This window comes from Benincasa hispida, chromosome 5 (assembly GCF_027475165.1).
Source record: "Benincasa hispida cultivar pf3 chromosome 5, pf3_genome.v1.1, whole genome shotgun sequence".
NCBI lineage: Eukaryota > Viridiplantae > Streptophyta > Magnoliopsida > Cucurbitales > Cucurbitaceae > Benincasa > Benincasa hispida.
The window spans coordinates 49172859-49188778 of record NC_143482.1 but is presented as its reverse complement, the minus strand read 5'-3'; positions in this window follow the sequence as shown (position 1 = coordinate 49188778).

Sequence of the window (15920 nt, the reverse complement as noted above, 5' to 3'; positions counted from 1 at the left end):
ATGTCATATGAATTAAAATCACAAGGGAGTGCATCATAAACTAGTCATATAATGAACCTTAACATGAGCAAACAACATATAAAGCATACAAACAAAATGGCTCGAGCTCAGATGCTCAAGGGCTCTAGCCAGAACACAGACATACCCCACCCCCAACTTGAAATCTAACATTGTCCCCAATGTGATAAAGGATAGGAAACAAGGGACAAAATGAAAAGGAAAACAGAAAACTTCCCTAAAATTTGGCACACTTGATGATGTGATATCTTTCTCATAAAAAATATAATTCTCTTCGTCTTCTCAAGGACAACTAAAACCTAAAAATCAAGAAACATAGGAATAATTAAGCTCAACAAAAATAAAAATAAACAGAAAAGAAACCTAAACTAAGAAAGTAATAAAAAGATAAATTCTAGCTACCTCCAGGTAGCATAATTGTTTAAGATTGGTATGCTCGACACGACTTGACTTCATCAATCGTAACGATCATAAACAACCAAGTCTCCATCTCCCACCCCCAACTTAGAAGGTTGGCCACTATCCTGTAAAATATGAGTACTAGAACATATAGGATTAGTGGGGGAAGAAGAATCAATTAGAAAAATCTTTTCAATTTTCACTTTGGGCCTAAGAGATAGGGACCTTTGATCAACATCAATAACAACCTTAGCAGTCTTTAAGAAGGGCCGACCTAGTAGCATAGATAATTCTAAAGAAGAAGCAGAATCAACATTCATATTAATTATATAAAAATGCAGAAGGAAAAGTTAGGCCATTGATTCTAACAATCATATCTTTGACTAAACCAAGTGGTCTAATAAAGGAATGGTCAACTAACTGCACCAAAATATCAACAGGGTACATGATATGGGATTGAAAATCAACATACACAGAAGCAAGCATGATATTAATTATAGACCATAAATCTAACATAGCATGTTCAAATTTTTTAATGGCTATTAGATAAGGCATATAAAATGCACCTAGGTCATCCTGCTTAACAAGAAGATTACTTGACAGTATTACCTACTGTTTGACATCTTCCTCTTGTTTCTTTTCCTTCTTCTCAAGAACTTCAACTTTATTTTCCTTTGGAATCTCAACCCAAACCTTCTTGTTATTTGCAATAGGGCTCTTGGAACTAAAAGACTGCACTGAACTAACCTTCTCCTTGAGTAATCCTTTCTGAGCAGCAGTCAACTTGGTAGAAAAAGGAGCAAAAGGGATATTAGCTTTTAAATTCAAAGATGCATAAATTCTTATACCTCGTTTTCTGGGTGGGCTAGTAATCTACTCCTCAAAATCATCAGCCTTCTCATAACTTACAACCACTATTGGATCGTCAATAGGCACCTTCGAGCTCTCCATACAATTCACAACAGAGATGTCACTAACATTATGCACATTGGTCACTAGTTAGGAAGGAAGCTTCTGTTGGGGTTGATGCCCTAAATCTCATAGATTCTATAGTTTATAATTGTAATGTACAAATAATTTATTTATTTAATAAAATAAGTAGTGTTTTTATTTGACATTTAGTAGCTTTAAACATAAAACCAATAAACTAAGATCCAAGGTTGTATTTTGTAACTTAAACATGTATGTAGAGACATACCGGTGGGTCATGTTTAAGAGACAACCTAAACAATTTGTAATAGATGGATAAGATTGGGTACCTTATCTTGGTGACACTACAAAAATGACCTGCTTTTTAAATGTTACAATTGTTGAACAGTGCTACAAATGACATGATCTTGATCACTCATGTGGAGACATGTGAATGGAGATGTTCTCTACAAAGAGTTTGTATAAGACCAGATCACGAAATGATTAGTCTCACTATATAACACCGTTGATAGAAGAGAGTTATATTTCACCAAGATGACCATAAGTGACTTGACCTGAATCTTGAGGGAGTTGTGAACTCCTGCCTAAGAAGGTGGTCCTTTGATCTGCATGAGTGAGAGTGACCAACGTCACCGACTCAATATGCCTACCATTTTGGGGATTCGTCTGATTGGGGAGCTGAGAACGTAGCTACACAAGAAGTAATTCACTCATCTCTATAGTTAGAGTAAGTAAGGAAATTGTTTCCTTAAGAACTGATTTCGGAGCTTGAACAATGTGACGCCACACCCTCTCCTGACCTAAGAGGGATTTGGTCATAGTTGGTATGCCTTATTATTCATTAGAGGGATCAGTGGTACTTAAGAAGTTGGATGTAACTATAGAGGCAAAACGGTAATTTTGGCCCAATTGTACTTACAAGCAATTTATGAAGGGTCAACACACCGTTGATTGGTTATATCCAATGGACACAAAAATATATCTGTAATGCGAAGAGTGCAGCTGTCGGTCTTTAATGGAGTGACCAACAGTTAATGGAAGTCAGATAATTCAATTGAAAAGTTTAATTAATTATTCAAGTACCATTGGAGCTTCAATCTATAGGTCCATAAGGTCTCTTCGGTAGCTCAACTAGAATTATTGAGAATCAAATTCATTTTGGGTTAATTTGAATTTTTCAAATTAATTGAGAGAATTAATAATATATGATATAATTAATATAAATTAATTATATGCGATATAATTAATATAATGTATTTGATGCATTATAATATAAAGTTTATTTTTAGAGGAAAAAATATTTGAATGAGTCAAATATTAATTATATGAATTTGATTCATATAAAAACTATAGGTTATATTTAATATGAATTTAATTTATATTAAATATTATAGGTTAAGTGAGAGAATATTAAACTATAGGTTTATATTATATGTGATATAATATAAACTATAGGTTATATGTTATATTAGATATAACATATAGTTTAATATATAGTATATATATACAATAAGATAGTTATTATATATATATATATATATATATTAAATTGAAAATTTGTTTTAATTTTAAAATTTTTATTAGAGGGAGTTATTTTTTGATAACTCTTTCCTCTTATTTCTCTTCAATATGTAGAAGTGGGAGGTTGAGGTTTTTTCATCTCCTCCCTTCCATTCAACTTAGAGAAGATACACAGTGCACATTTTCAATTGGTCTCCCTACAAAAAACTTTCTCTAAAAAACTCACTATCTCTCTTCCAAAATTAATGACAAAGCCCACAAACTCTTGTGGATTCTCACCCCAAAGGAAAATACATAAGCTTCCACTTGGTGTTGTCCTTTCTTTGGGTATTTGTTGTTTTTGTGCAATTCGAAGGAGAGGAATTGTTAAGATCTGTGACTTCAAGGGTTAATTTACTCCAAAACTCTAATTCTTTTTAGTTTTCTTAAAGCATGCTATAATTATTTTTTAATGCATGAAGTTTATGTCCTCTAAATTATGTTGTTTCTATAAAATGAATGATTTTGGGATCTGATCATGCTTCCGACAGTTTTCACAAATCTTCAGCTTCCCATACTAAGTGTTCAACCTACTGACCGCGTTGGCCAACTAAGAGATCTGGGTAGTGATAACAGGCAGAAATGCACGTTATCATGGTGCTAAGTTCTTAAACAATGCTGGCTTGCGTTGATAAAATGTGTTAGTTTGCGTCTAAAAAGCATTAAGTTTATTACATTGTGGTCACATGCATTCATCGCATAGGAACAGTTGATTTTTGTATTTTTATGCAGAATATGCATTGATGCAAAGCGGAAATTGCGATCATGGAAATCATTGGTCGAGCGTAGCATTACCGCAAGGCTTTGCGGTGATTGTGTTCGCAAACATTTGCTCAAGAAGGATTGCCGCAACTTGGTGGGCACATCTGGGTGAAAGGCATAATTAATCGCGATGGGACAGAAAACTGATGACGGTCGAATCTGCCAACGATAACAAGTACATTCAGCTTTTCGGTGACAAATATTCAGCGCATTAGTCAGGGAATTAAAGCCATCCTATCTGAGCAATCATAAGAGAGAAGCCGCCTTCACCCCGAAGCTCTATAAATACCAAAGGCATTATTTAGAAAAGGGGTTCACCAGTTCAGAAATTCATAAGTTCGGATTAGTTAGCTCAGCACTTTGTCCATAGTTTTTCCTTTTTATTTTAAGGCAGAGTGAGAGAAGAGAAAAGACACCGGAGATCGCTCAAGGAAACTCGAGAGAGAACCTTGAGGCGTAGAAGCAGAGAGCGAGTCGACTCTCGTGAGCGCGAGATTATCTTTTGAACATGAGTAGAAAGACAGTGTAAAATCCTGGGAAGCAAGAGATTACTACCAGGCTCTTTATTCTATCCTTGCATTGTTATTTTGTACTTTATTTTATATTTACACAATGGAAGTTCTTATTCTACATCTATTCACTCTCTTAGTATGCATGAGTAGCTAAACTAGTCGAATGGGTTGAGAAGAACTAAGACATGACCTAAGAAGTTCATTGCTTGCGATTATCTTGTGTTATGCTGTGCCAAACATCCCTTTAGAGTTACTCGAGAGAGAGTCTAAAGAAAGAACCTAATGACTCGAGAGAGCTAGGTTAGAATCTAGACTCAAGAGAGCGAGATTAGAACTGCATAAACAAGAGATAGGGACTTAGAGATAAGCTCTGTTTGCCAACCTGCATCGCATGCTTCCTAGAGATAGGAATGATATTATGTGGTCGCCCTATTTGTGTGTGTGTCATTTTGTCATCGCATAAATAAAAGTAGAGGCTTATGTGTAGGTTCTATAGACTTATCGCATGCATTCTAGCCTTAGAAGCCGTGGCATTCGCACGAGAGGTGGTTTACTGTTGTATGCATGTTGCATGATCGCATAGCATGAACGCATCCTAAGAAGTGTTAGCCGAAACTTTTCTCAACCCATTCACCGCATACTCATCTCATCTTCCGTTTATTCAACTCATTTCAAACTCTGCAGCATTTGTTTATTTTTCATTACTGCAAACATCAACCTCAACAACTATTGATTTCTTTGGTTACCGCAAAGTTTTTCTAAAAATTACCACTGTAACCTATTTTCCCAAGTCCCTGAGTTCGACCCTGAACTTACCAGGAAACTCAGTGGGGTTTACACTTGGATTCCGCTGAGAAAACTTGAGTGCTCAACGCAACTCCATCAACGCATTTCATCCATAATTGCACATCATAAAATAACGCATCAGGTAGCCATACTACTCATGTGGGAGGCAATAATCTGCTAGAACTTCTCCTGATTCTGCTGAATTTGCATGATAGATTCTGCCAAGCTCTTCCCCATATCCTCCAAAGGCATACTCGTACTACTCTGGCCCTATTGCCCTTGGTTGCCCCAAAGATTGACATTGTACATCTGATCGCCTTGCTGATTTCCAGCACAATTTATCTCAGCAGCAGGCTCCTGAGATTACGTCTTTGCAGAGCAAATATGTTTCATAAGAGTAGATAGTTCAACAATTTCAACTCTAAATTCACTTGCCTCTTGTGAAGATGTGGTTGACTGAGAGATGCGATCTCTGGTTCTAAACTTCTGGTTATTTTCAGCTATGGTTGAAGTAAGCTCCATGGCTTGAGAAGGAGTTTTGTTCCCAAGTGCTCCACCAACAGCTGCATCGATATTACTTTTGTTCTATTATAGTAATCCCTCATAAAAGTAGTGAATTAAGAGGTGATATGGGATCTGATGATTGGAGAAGCCAACACAGAGGCACTTGAACCTCTCCCGACACTCGTATAATGGCTTTCTATGCCCCGATAGGGCGCTGTACTCTTTTCTTATTCTAGCGGCTCTAGATGCTGGAAAAAATTTATACAGAAAGCTCTTCTTCATCTCTATCTAGGTTGTAATGCACCCTGATGGCAGATATGTTGGGAATGGTGTCCTAAATCTCCTTGTAATCTCGTAGTTTGTAAACTCTGTATAAACATATTGTTGTTAATAAAATAAGTGTTATTTTATAAGCATATACTCAATCCAATAAACTAAGATCCGAGGTTATTTCATGTAATTTAAACAAGTATGTAGAGACATACAAGTGGTTCTTGTTTAAATGATAACCTAAATGGTCTGTAGTAGATGAATAAGGTTGGGTATCCTATCCTGGTGACACTACGGATACGGCCCGCTTTGTAGGTGTTATAAGTGTTGTAAAGTGCTACAAATGATCTGATCCTGATCATTCATGTGGAGACATGCAAGCGGGGGCATCCTATACAAATAGTTTGTATAAGACCGAACCACGAAATGATTAGTCTCTTTATATAACACCATTAATAATAGAGACTTATATTTCATTAGGAAGACCATAGGTGACATGACCTAAATCCTGAGTGAGTTGTGAACTTCTGCTCATGAAGGCGATCCTTTGATTTGTATGGGTGAAAGTGGCTAGATTGCCAACTCAACAAGCCTACCATTTTGGGGATTCATCTGACTATGGAGTGGGAACTCAGCTATACAAGATGGAATTCACTCCTTCCACGATGCAAGGGCAAGTAGATAAATTGCTCCGTTAAGAGCTGATTTTGGGTCTTGAACATAGTGGCTACACCCTCTCCTGGCCCGAGAGGACTTTTTCATATTGGGACTATGACTTATTGTTCATTAGATGAATCAGTTATACTTAAGGAGTTAGATGTAACTACAGGGACAAAACGATATTTTGGCTCAACTGTACTTACGAGCAATTTATGAAGGTTCATCGCACTGTTGATTGGTAATATCCAATGGACACATAAATTTATCCATAGTGCGAAGAGTACAGCTGTTGGTCTTTAGTGGAGTGACCAATAGTTAACAGATGTTAGGTAATTTTATTAAAGAGTTTAATTAATTATCCGAGTACTGCTAGAGCTTCAATCTATAGGTCCATAAGGTCCCCACTGTAGCTCAATAGGGGATTTAATGGATTAATTTGAAGTGTTCAAATTAATTGGGAGAATTAATTATAATGTATTTAATACATTATGAGAGGAATTTGAATATGATTCAAATACCAATTATATGAATGAGATTCATGTAATTAAGTATAAATATAATTTATATTGAGAGGAATAAAATGTTTGGATATGATCCAAATATCATTTATATGAATGAGATTCATATAAATAGATTTAATATAAATATGATTTATATTATGTCAAGTATAGTTAAGAGAGAATAAAATCTGTAGTTATGTTTTATTTGATACAATATAACACTATAGGCTATATGTTATATTTGATATAACATATAGTGTATATATAATAAAGTAGTTATTATGTATTCTATTTTATTAATTTATTTGAAATTAATAAGATGGAAGGAGTTATAACTCCCTCCCATATTCTCTCAAGATAACTAACGTGTTTTTCAAATTGGAGTGGGGAGATCATCTCCTTCTAGTGTTCTCAGTCTAAGAGAAGAGTTCTCTGATCTAAGAAAAATCTCATCCCCTCCTTCTCCTTCCCTCTACCAAGGATTCAAGTAAAGCCTACAACTCCTGCTTGAATCCTTTAATCCCAAAAGAGAATACAGAGGGTTCTTGACTGGTAGTGTCCATGCGAGAAGAAGAAGATCCACGAAGAAGGAGTTCTGTTCATGATTGTTCGAGGGATTCGTTAAGAAAGGTTCTTCAAAGGTGATATCTCTTAAACTTATTTCTTGTTTAAAAGCATGCTGTAATTTAATATTAAATGCATATCTCTTGTATGTTTACTATAAATTTTATGTTCGATAATTAATGGAATTTGGACGATCCGCTTCCGCTCAAGGATCTTCTCATGTCTAGATTCCTTCAATTGGTATCAGAGCCAGGTTGAGGTTTCTGATTTCAAATTCCATTCTTGTATTGAATTTATTTACAGTACTGGTGGGTTTTATAATCTGCATTACGTTTATATGATAAATGTTTGTGGATGAATTGTTTATGGATATTTATAGGATAGAAGTCTTAGTTTTATGGCTTTCATTTTAAATTTACAAAGTTAATTTGTAAGGGCCACTATGTTTTTGGACATTAATTTGCAATCAAGTATGTATTTGTTTAAGTTTTTGAGTCACTCATGAGACTTCAGAAGAAGGGTTGCAGTGCGTTTCGATGGAGAAGATGAAGCGGAGGTTGTCGTATCGTGTAGCTAGAGCTAAATGATCGTTTAGATTTTGTTATGCGATCATGTAGAGTTTGCTACACGATCGTGTTGTGTTGGCTGCATGATCGCGTAGGCGCTGGCTTGGTGGACGATCACACAGTATATGATACTACATGGATGTTTACTACACGATGGCGTTGACTTTCATACTCATTGCATAATCAAAAGCTACGCGATCACATATAAACAATCGTCTATACTTGATGCCTCGCTGCTCGACGATTAGGAGTTTTCTATAGGATCAGCTACAAGGGTTCTTTGTGGAGTGGTTCGTGGAGAGCGGTTCAAGACCCAGTTCACTTGTTTCGGACCGATGGACTCAAATTTTGTAATAATTAGTCGTTTAATTTCCGTTTTAGAGAATTTCTATCCTGGTCCATCAACTTTAGTTTAAATATACATGTGATGTATGTTTATTTTATATGCCATAATAATGTATGTCATATAGCTTTAAAACCCACCATAGGTTATGCATTTTTTTTCGTGCATCATCATATATTATAAGTGTTATAATATATTAGTATGCATGATTTAAATTACATAAAGCATACTCATGCATCATATACTATAAGAGTTATAGTATATGTATGCATGCATTATAGCATATCCATGCATCATTTACATTATAAATATTATAATATAAAGTTGAATGGTTGTATGGAATATATGTTGTGGCATGGTTCATTACTTAGTTATATATATATTGTATATTAGTAATGAATGAACATTGCATGATGCATAACATTACTTTAGGTAATCTTATAAACGTAATAATTTTATAAAGTATGTCAATGTTTGCAATGTCGATTTTAATTTGTTTCATTTACTTTATGAGAGTTATAAATAAATGAAATTAGAAATTAAAATCAATAACTCAAGAGTTGCATGAAAACTTAGGTAAAATTATTTTTAAAAATAGTTTTAAAATATGATTGAGATAGACCTAAGTTCACGAATTTCTAATGAGATTAGAAATTAGATTAATCTTTTAAATCGGTTTAGTAGGATTAAATTGATTTCAATAAAAGATCGACTTTGTTGCAAATATATCTATAAGGGACTTTTTGTCTAAGGCGAGTTCTGGCTAGGCTGGGGTATTTAAGCTGACAGAAACGGAACACCCCACCTGGGAACCTACCTGGGAAGGTGAATTAGATACATTTTCTACAAGCATGCAATTGTTGATTAATATTTGTTAAAGTGTTTAGTGAATGTTAATCAAAATTGTTTATCTTTCCAAAGTAAGTGTTACTTCTGAGAAAACTTAAACAATCACTTAGTAAAAATAATTAGCCGTATTTTTCCTAAGTAAATTAAACCCAAGGTTGTTAAAACACTCCGTGGGAGGAAAAGATGTATATGATATGTCATTTTTCCACTCACGTATCTCCTTTAATATTCACACAGTGAGACTCATGCTTGGCTTTGAGGCGCCCTGGGAGCGTCACCCTTTGGATGGTGTTTGCATGGGTCAATATCAAGGTGAATGGAGAGAGTATTTATAGTAAGTGGGAGAAGGATGTGTGTTAATATGTCCTACGATCTCTTTCATTGGTTTGCACCGTGGGACCTTCTTGCACGGCCTCGAGGCGTCCTAGGAGTGTCCCCCTTCAGATGGTTTGTGCAGTTGGTCAATATCAAGGCAAACTCCAAAAATGGATAGCGTTGCTTTAGTTTTTACCCCAATTGGTTTTTCTCTTCGGTTGGCTCATTGAGGCGGAACTCTAGGATCTAAAATGAAGGGTCACACTTATGAAAAATTATTAAACAAGTTAATGATTTCTTAACCAAATAAATAATGATTGATAATTATAGGAATAAGAGTTATTATGGTGTATTAATTAGTTGAGAGTGCCTCAATTTAGTGAAAGGAGAAATTGACTATCCTTTGGTGGCTTTTATCCTAAATCACTGAAGCGTCATTGCAAAATTAGATGTTTGATGTGGTTCATTTAGATTTTGCTAAAACTGATTGGATTTTTTCTTAGAGTTATGCTAAAATCTAAAGTAGATCAATATGTTTGTTTTTCCAGTAAAATGTCAAATAGTGACTTTCCATTAGTTACCTTTTCAGGTTTGACCGATTTTAATTACATGACGTGGAAAGAATCCATTAAAACATTTTTCGTGGTAAACGACCTCAAAGTTATCATGAATGAGGATTGTCCTTAAGTCTCAACCCCTGATGCACCAGAAATGTTCGTAATGCATGTGAGGTATGGATGAAGGCTAATTCAAGGGCTTGAGTTCATATTTTGGCAAGCATACTTGATGCGTTGGCTAAAAGGTTTGAGAACATGGTCATTGTACATGAGATCATGGAATCAATGTAAGAATTGTTTGAACATAAGTTTTCACTATTCAAGAAAAATGGGATTGATGACACTAAAACCAGTAATGTCAGTTCCCAAGATAATTTCCAGTCCATATTGAATGTCAAGGGACTGGCAGAGAAAGCAATTGTTGCCAACTTTGATGAAGTTCATCAATGAGGATTGTCTTCTGAAATGAAACTTGAGTTTATGATATGGGTTCTGGTACTGATCCCACTATTCTCTAGAAAAGGAAGAACTCCAAAGATAATAAATATGATTTATTTGTCTTGGAGACGTGCTTAGTAGAGAATAATGATTCTGCCTGGATAATTGATTTAGGGGCTACTAACCACGTGTGTTCTTCCCATCAAGGATTTAGTTCCTGGAAACAATTGGAAGCTGGAGAGATGACTCTTAGAGTCGGTACTAGTGAGGCCGTTTCAGCTGTCGCTGTAGGTAGGCTTAAGTTATTTTTGGACAAGAAACGATATTTTTTATTAGATAACGTATATGTAGTTCCTCATATCAAGAGGAACCTAATTTCTATTTTCTGTCTGATTGAGCAAAATTATTCCATTTCATTTTCTGAGAATAAAGTGTTTATTTTTAAGAATAGAATGGAGTTAGGTTTTGGTTCAATGGAAAATAACTTGTATGTATTAAGACTGGTAGTCATAAAAGCTATGCTCAATACTGAAATATTCAAAACAGCAACAACTGTAAAAAGACCGAGTATTTCTCCTAAAGAAAATGCCCATCTTTGGCATCTAAGGTTAGGTCAGATTAATCTCAATAGGATTGAGAAGTTGGTGAAAATTGGACTTCTAAATGGTTTAGAAGAAAACTCTTTACCAGTATGTGAGTCATGGCTTGAAGGCAAAATGACCAACGACCTTTTACTGGAAAAGGTTATAAAGCCAAAAAAACTTTGGAGCATATACATTCTGACCTCTGTGGTCCGATGAATGTAAGAGAACGAGGTGAGTATGAATATTTCATCTCTTTCATAGATGATTATTTTAGATTTGGGTATCTATACCTAATGCAACATAAGTCTGAAGCTCTTGAAAAGTTCAAGGAGTATAAGACTGAAGTTGAAAACTTGTTAGGTAAGAAGATAAAAACACTACGATCTGATCGTGGTGATAGAACATGGAATCATCTCCCAACTCTTAACCCCAGGTACACCTCAGCAAAATGGTATATTAGAAAGGAGAAATAGAACTCTGTTGGACATGGTTTAGTCTATGATGAGTTATGCTCATCTTCTAGACTCGTTTTGAGGATATGCAGTAGAGACTACAGTTTATATTTTGAACAACGTTCCCTTAAAGAGTGTTTCTGAAAACCTTTTGAGTTGTGGAGAGGTCGTAAATATATTTTATGTCATTTCAGGATTTGGGGATGTCCAGCTACGTGCTTATGGCAAACCCCAAAAAGTTGGAACCTCGTTAAAAGTGTGCCTATTTGTAGGTTATCCCAAGGAAACAAGAGGTGGATACTTCTATGATCCAAGTGAGAATAAAGTATTTGTATCGACAAATGATATCTTATTGGAAGAAGATCACATGAGGGATCATAAACCATGAAGTTAAAGGAACTCTAAATAGAGAACCAGTGAGCGGAAGTGGATCATTCCAATGTCCATTGAGAAAGAACACAAACAATTACAGTCTAACGGAAGATATTATGCATAAACAATAAATTACAAGCATGCTTCTTTATCTAAACACAAAGAATCGAGTGTACAATACCTTTATCTAAACCCCAAAAAGTATTCCCTCGATCAATTAGCAATGCATCCAAAGAAGAACTCGAAGGCAACGATCAGAACAACCAACAACACGAACTGAAGAATCTTCGATCACTATCGAGTGCAACTCGATCCTCGAGCCTTGAATGGAACAAGGACACCACCACAAGAGATACCTTGATATTCTCGGTGTGAGAATCCAAGAGTTGTGGGCTCTGTATGACTTTGGATAGAGGAATGAAGGAGGTAAACGATCGAGTATGCGACAAAGGAAGGAAGTCTATTGTATAGACTTGATACTCGATTGTGTAGAAAAAGAAGTCTATCGCATAGACTTGCTACTCGATCGTGTAGTAACGAGTAACTATTGTATAGTAAACGATACTTGATCATTTAGTAAAACTCTTTTACTCAATATTTTTTTTTTTTTGTGAAACGATATAATAATCAATCATTAGATTTGGAAAACCATTTTCCTTTTTATCTCACAGTTACCATAAACCACCAATAACCTCCCACTCAAGTTGGTTATTGAGAAAAAGAATAATTAATTATCACATAATTAATATATTATAAATAAATATAATAACCAACTTATCATATTATATTTCTAATCTATAGTTTTAATATTTCATCATATGAAACACATAAACTATAATTCTTTTTCTATTTTATGGCATTTAATATAAGTCATATTTATATTAATGCCTCAAATCAAATAATGTATCAAATACATCATACCAATTATATCACATATAATTGAATTAATTGAATTATATCATATTATAATCAAATTTTCTTTTGTTAATTTGAACAATTCAAACTAACCCAAAATCTAATTCTCAACTTGAACCCATTGAGCTACCAAAGGGACCTTATGGACCTGTAGCTTAAAGCTCCAACGGTATGTGAATAATCGACTAAACTCTTTAATTATGATATCCACCATTTGTTAACTGTCGAGCATTCCATTAAAGACCGACAGTTGCACTCTTCGCACTACAGATATATTTCTGTGTCCATACAACCAATCAATAGTGCGATGACCCTTCACAAATCGCTCGTAAGAACAGCTGAGCCAATTTACCGTTTTGCCCCTATAGTTATACCTAACTCCTTAAGTACCACTGATTCCTCTAATGAACAATAAGTCATAGTCCTACTATGACTAAGTCCTCTCTTCCCAAGAGAGGGTGTGACCACTATGTTCAAGGCCAGGAATCAGTCATTAAGGGAGTAATTTATCTACTTACCCCTGCTTCGGGGAAGGAGCGAATTTCGTCTTGTGTAGCTGATTTCCCAATGCCCCAATCAGACGAATCCCCAAAATGGTAGGCTTGTTGAGTTGGCAATCTGGTCATTCTCACCCATACAAATCAAAGGATCGTCCTCATGAGTAGGAGTTCCCAATTCACTCATAATTAAGGTCATGTCACTTATGGTCATTCTAGTGAAATGTAAGTCTCAATTATGAACGGTGTTATATAAAGATACTAATCATTTCGTGGTTCGGTCTTATACAAACTCTTTATATAAGATACCCTCGTTCGCATGTCTCCACATGAATGTTCAGAATCAGACCATTTGTAGCACTTTACAACACTTGGAACATCTACAAAGTGGGCTATATCCGTAATGTCACCAAGATAAGGTATCCCTCCTTTATCCATTTACTACAGACCATTTAGGTTATTACTTAAGGCATGATGCACTTGTATGTCTCCACATACATGCTTAAGTTACATAAAATAACTATGGATCTTAGTTTATTGGATTGAGTAGCATATAAAATAACACTTATTTTATTAATAACAATATGTTTACAAAATGTTTACAAACTACGAGACTACCAGGAGATTGAGGACACCAATCCCAACAGAAGTAAACTTGATCTAAATGAGATTTCTAATGAGACTGTTAAGACTTCAACAAGAGTTGTTGAACAGGCTGATAGATCAATAAGGGTTGTTGATATCAGTTCATCTAGTCATCCATCTCAAGAGTTGAAATTGCCTCGACGTAGTGGGAGGGTTCTGAACCCACCTATACGCTACATGAGTTTAATAGAAGCCCAAAACATCTATCTGATGATGGTGTTGAGGATCCATTGTCTTATAAGCAAGCAATAGAAGATGTTGACAAAGATGAATGGATTAAAGTCATGAATCAAGAAATGGAGTCCATGTACTTCAATTATGTCTGGGAGCTTGTAGATCAACTTGATGGGGTAAAACCTATATATTGTAAATGGATCTATAAGAGGAAAAGAGGTGTAGATGGAAAGGTACAAACCATTAAAGCTAGACTTGTGGCAAAGGGTTATACCCAGGTTAAGGGAGTGAACTATGAAGAAACTTTCTCACATATTGTCATGTTAAAGCCTATCAGGATTCTCTTGTCCATATCCACATATTATGACTATGAGATATGGTAAATGGACATCAAGGCTGCCTTTTTGAATGGTAATCTTGAAAAGACCATCTACATGATTCAACCAGAAGGTTTTATTGAACAAGATCAAGAGCAAAAGGTTTGCAAACTTAATCGATCCATTTATGGACTGAAACAAACATCTCGATCTTGGAATATAATATTTGATACAGTGATCAAATGTTATGGCTTTGATTAGAATGTTGATGAGCCTTATGTTTACAAAAAAATCATCAATAGTTCAGTAGCTTTCCTCGTGCTGTATGTGGATGATATCCTACTCATTGGGAATGATGTAGGTTTTCTAATTGATGTTAAGAAATGGCTAGCCGCCCAATTCCAAATGAAAGATTTGGGAGAGGCGCAGTTTGTTTTAGGTATCCAGATTATAAGGGATCGTAAGAACAAAAGGTTGGCCTTGTCTCAGACATCGTATATTGACAAGATGCTTGTCAGATATTCGATGCACAATTCCAAGAAGGGTTTATTACCTTTCGGGCATGGAATTATATTGTCTAAGGAATAATGTCCTAAGACTCCTCAAGAGGTTGAGGAAATGAGATGGATTCCCTATGCATCGGCTATTGTTGGGAATGATGTCCTAAATCTCTTTGTAATCTCGTAGTTTGTAAATTCTGTATAAACATATTGTTGTTAATAAATAAGTGTTATTTTATAAGTATATACTCAATCCAATAAACTAAGATCTGAGGTTATTTCATGTAATTTAAACAAGTATGTAGAGACATACAAGTAGATCTTGTTTGAATGATGACCTAAATGGTCTGTAGTAGATGGATAAAGTTGGGTACCTTATCCTGGTGATACTACAGATATGACTCACTTTGTAGGTGTTACAAGTATTGTAAAGTGTTATAAATGATCTGGTCCTGATCATTCATGTGGAAACATGCGAGTGGGGGTGTCCTATACAAAGAGTTTATATAAGACCAGACCATGAAATGATTAGTTTTTTTATATGGATATATTTCTGTGTCCATTGGATAGAACCAGTCAACAGTGCGATAACCCTTCACAAATTGCTCGTAAGTACAGCTAGACCAAAATTACCATTTTGCCCCTATAGTTACATCTAACTCCTTAAGTACCACTGATCACTCTAATGAGCGATGAGTCATAGTACAACTATGATCAAACCCCTCTCGAACCAAGAGAGGGTGTGGCGCCACATTGGTCAAGCCCTGGAATCAGCCCTTAAGGGAGCAATTTATCTACTTACTTTGACATTAGGGAAGGAGTGAATTCTGTCTTGTGTAGTTGCATTCCCAGCTCCCTAATCAGATGAATCCCTAAAGTGGTAGACTTATTGAGTCGACAATGTGGCCACTCTCACCCATACAAATCAAAG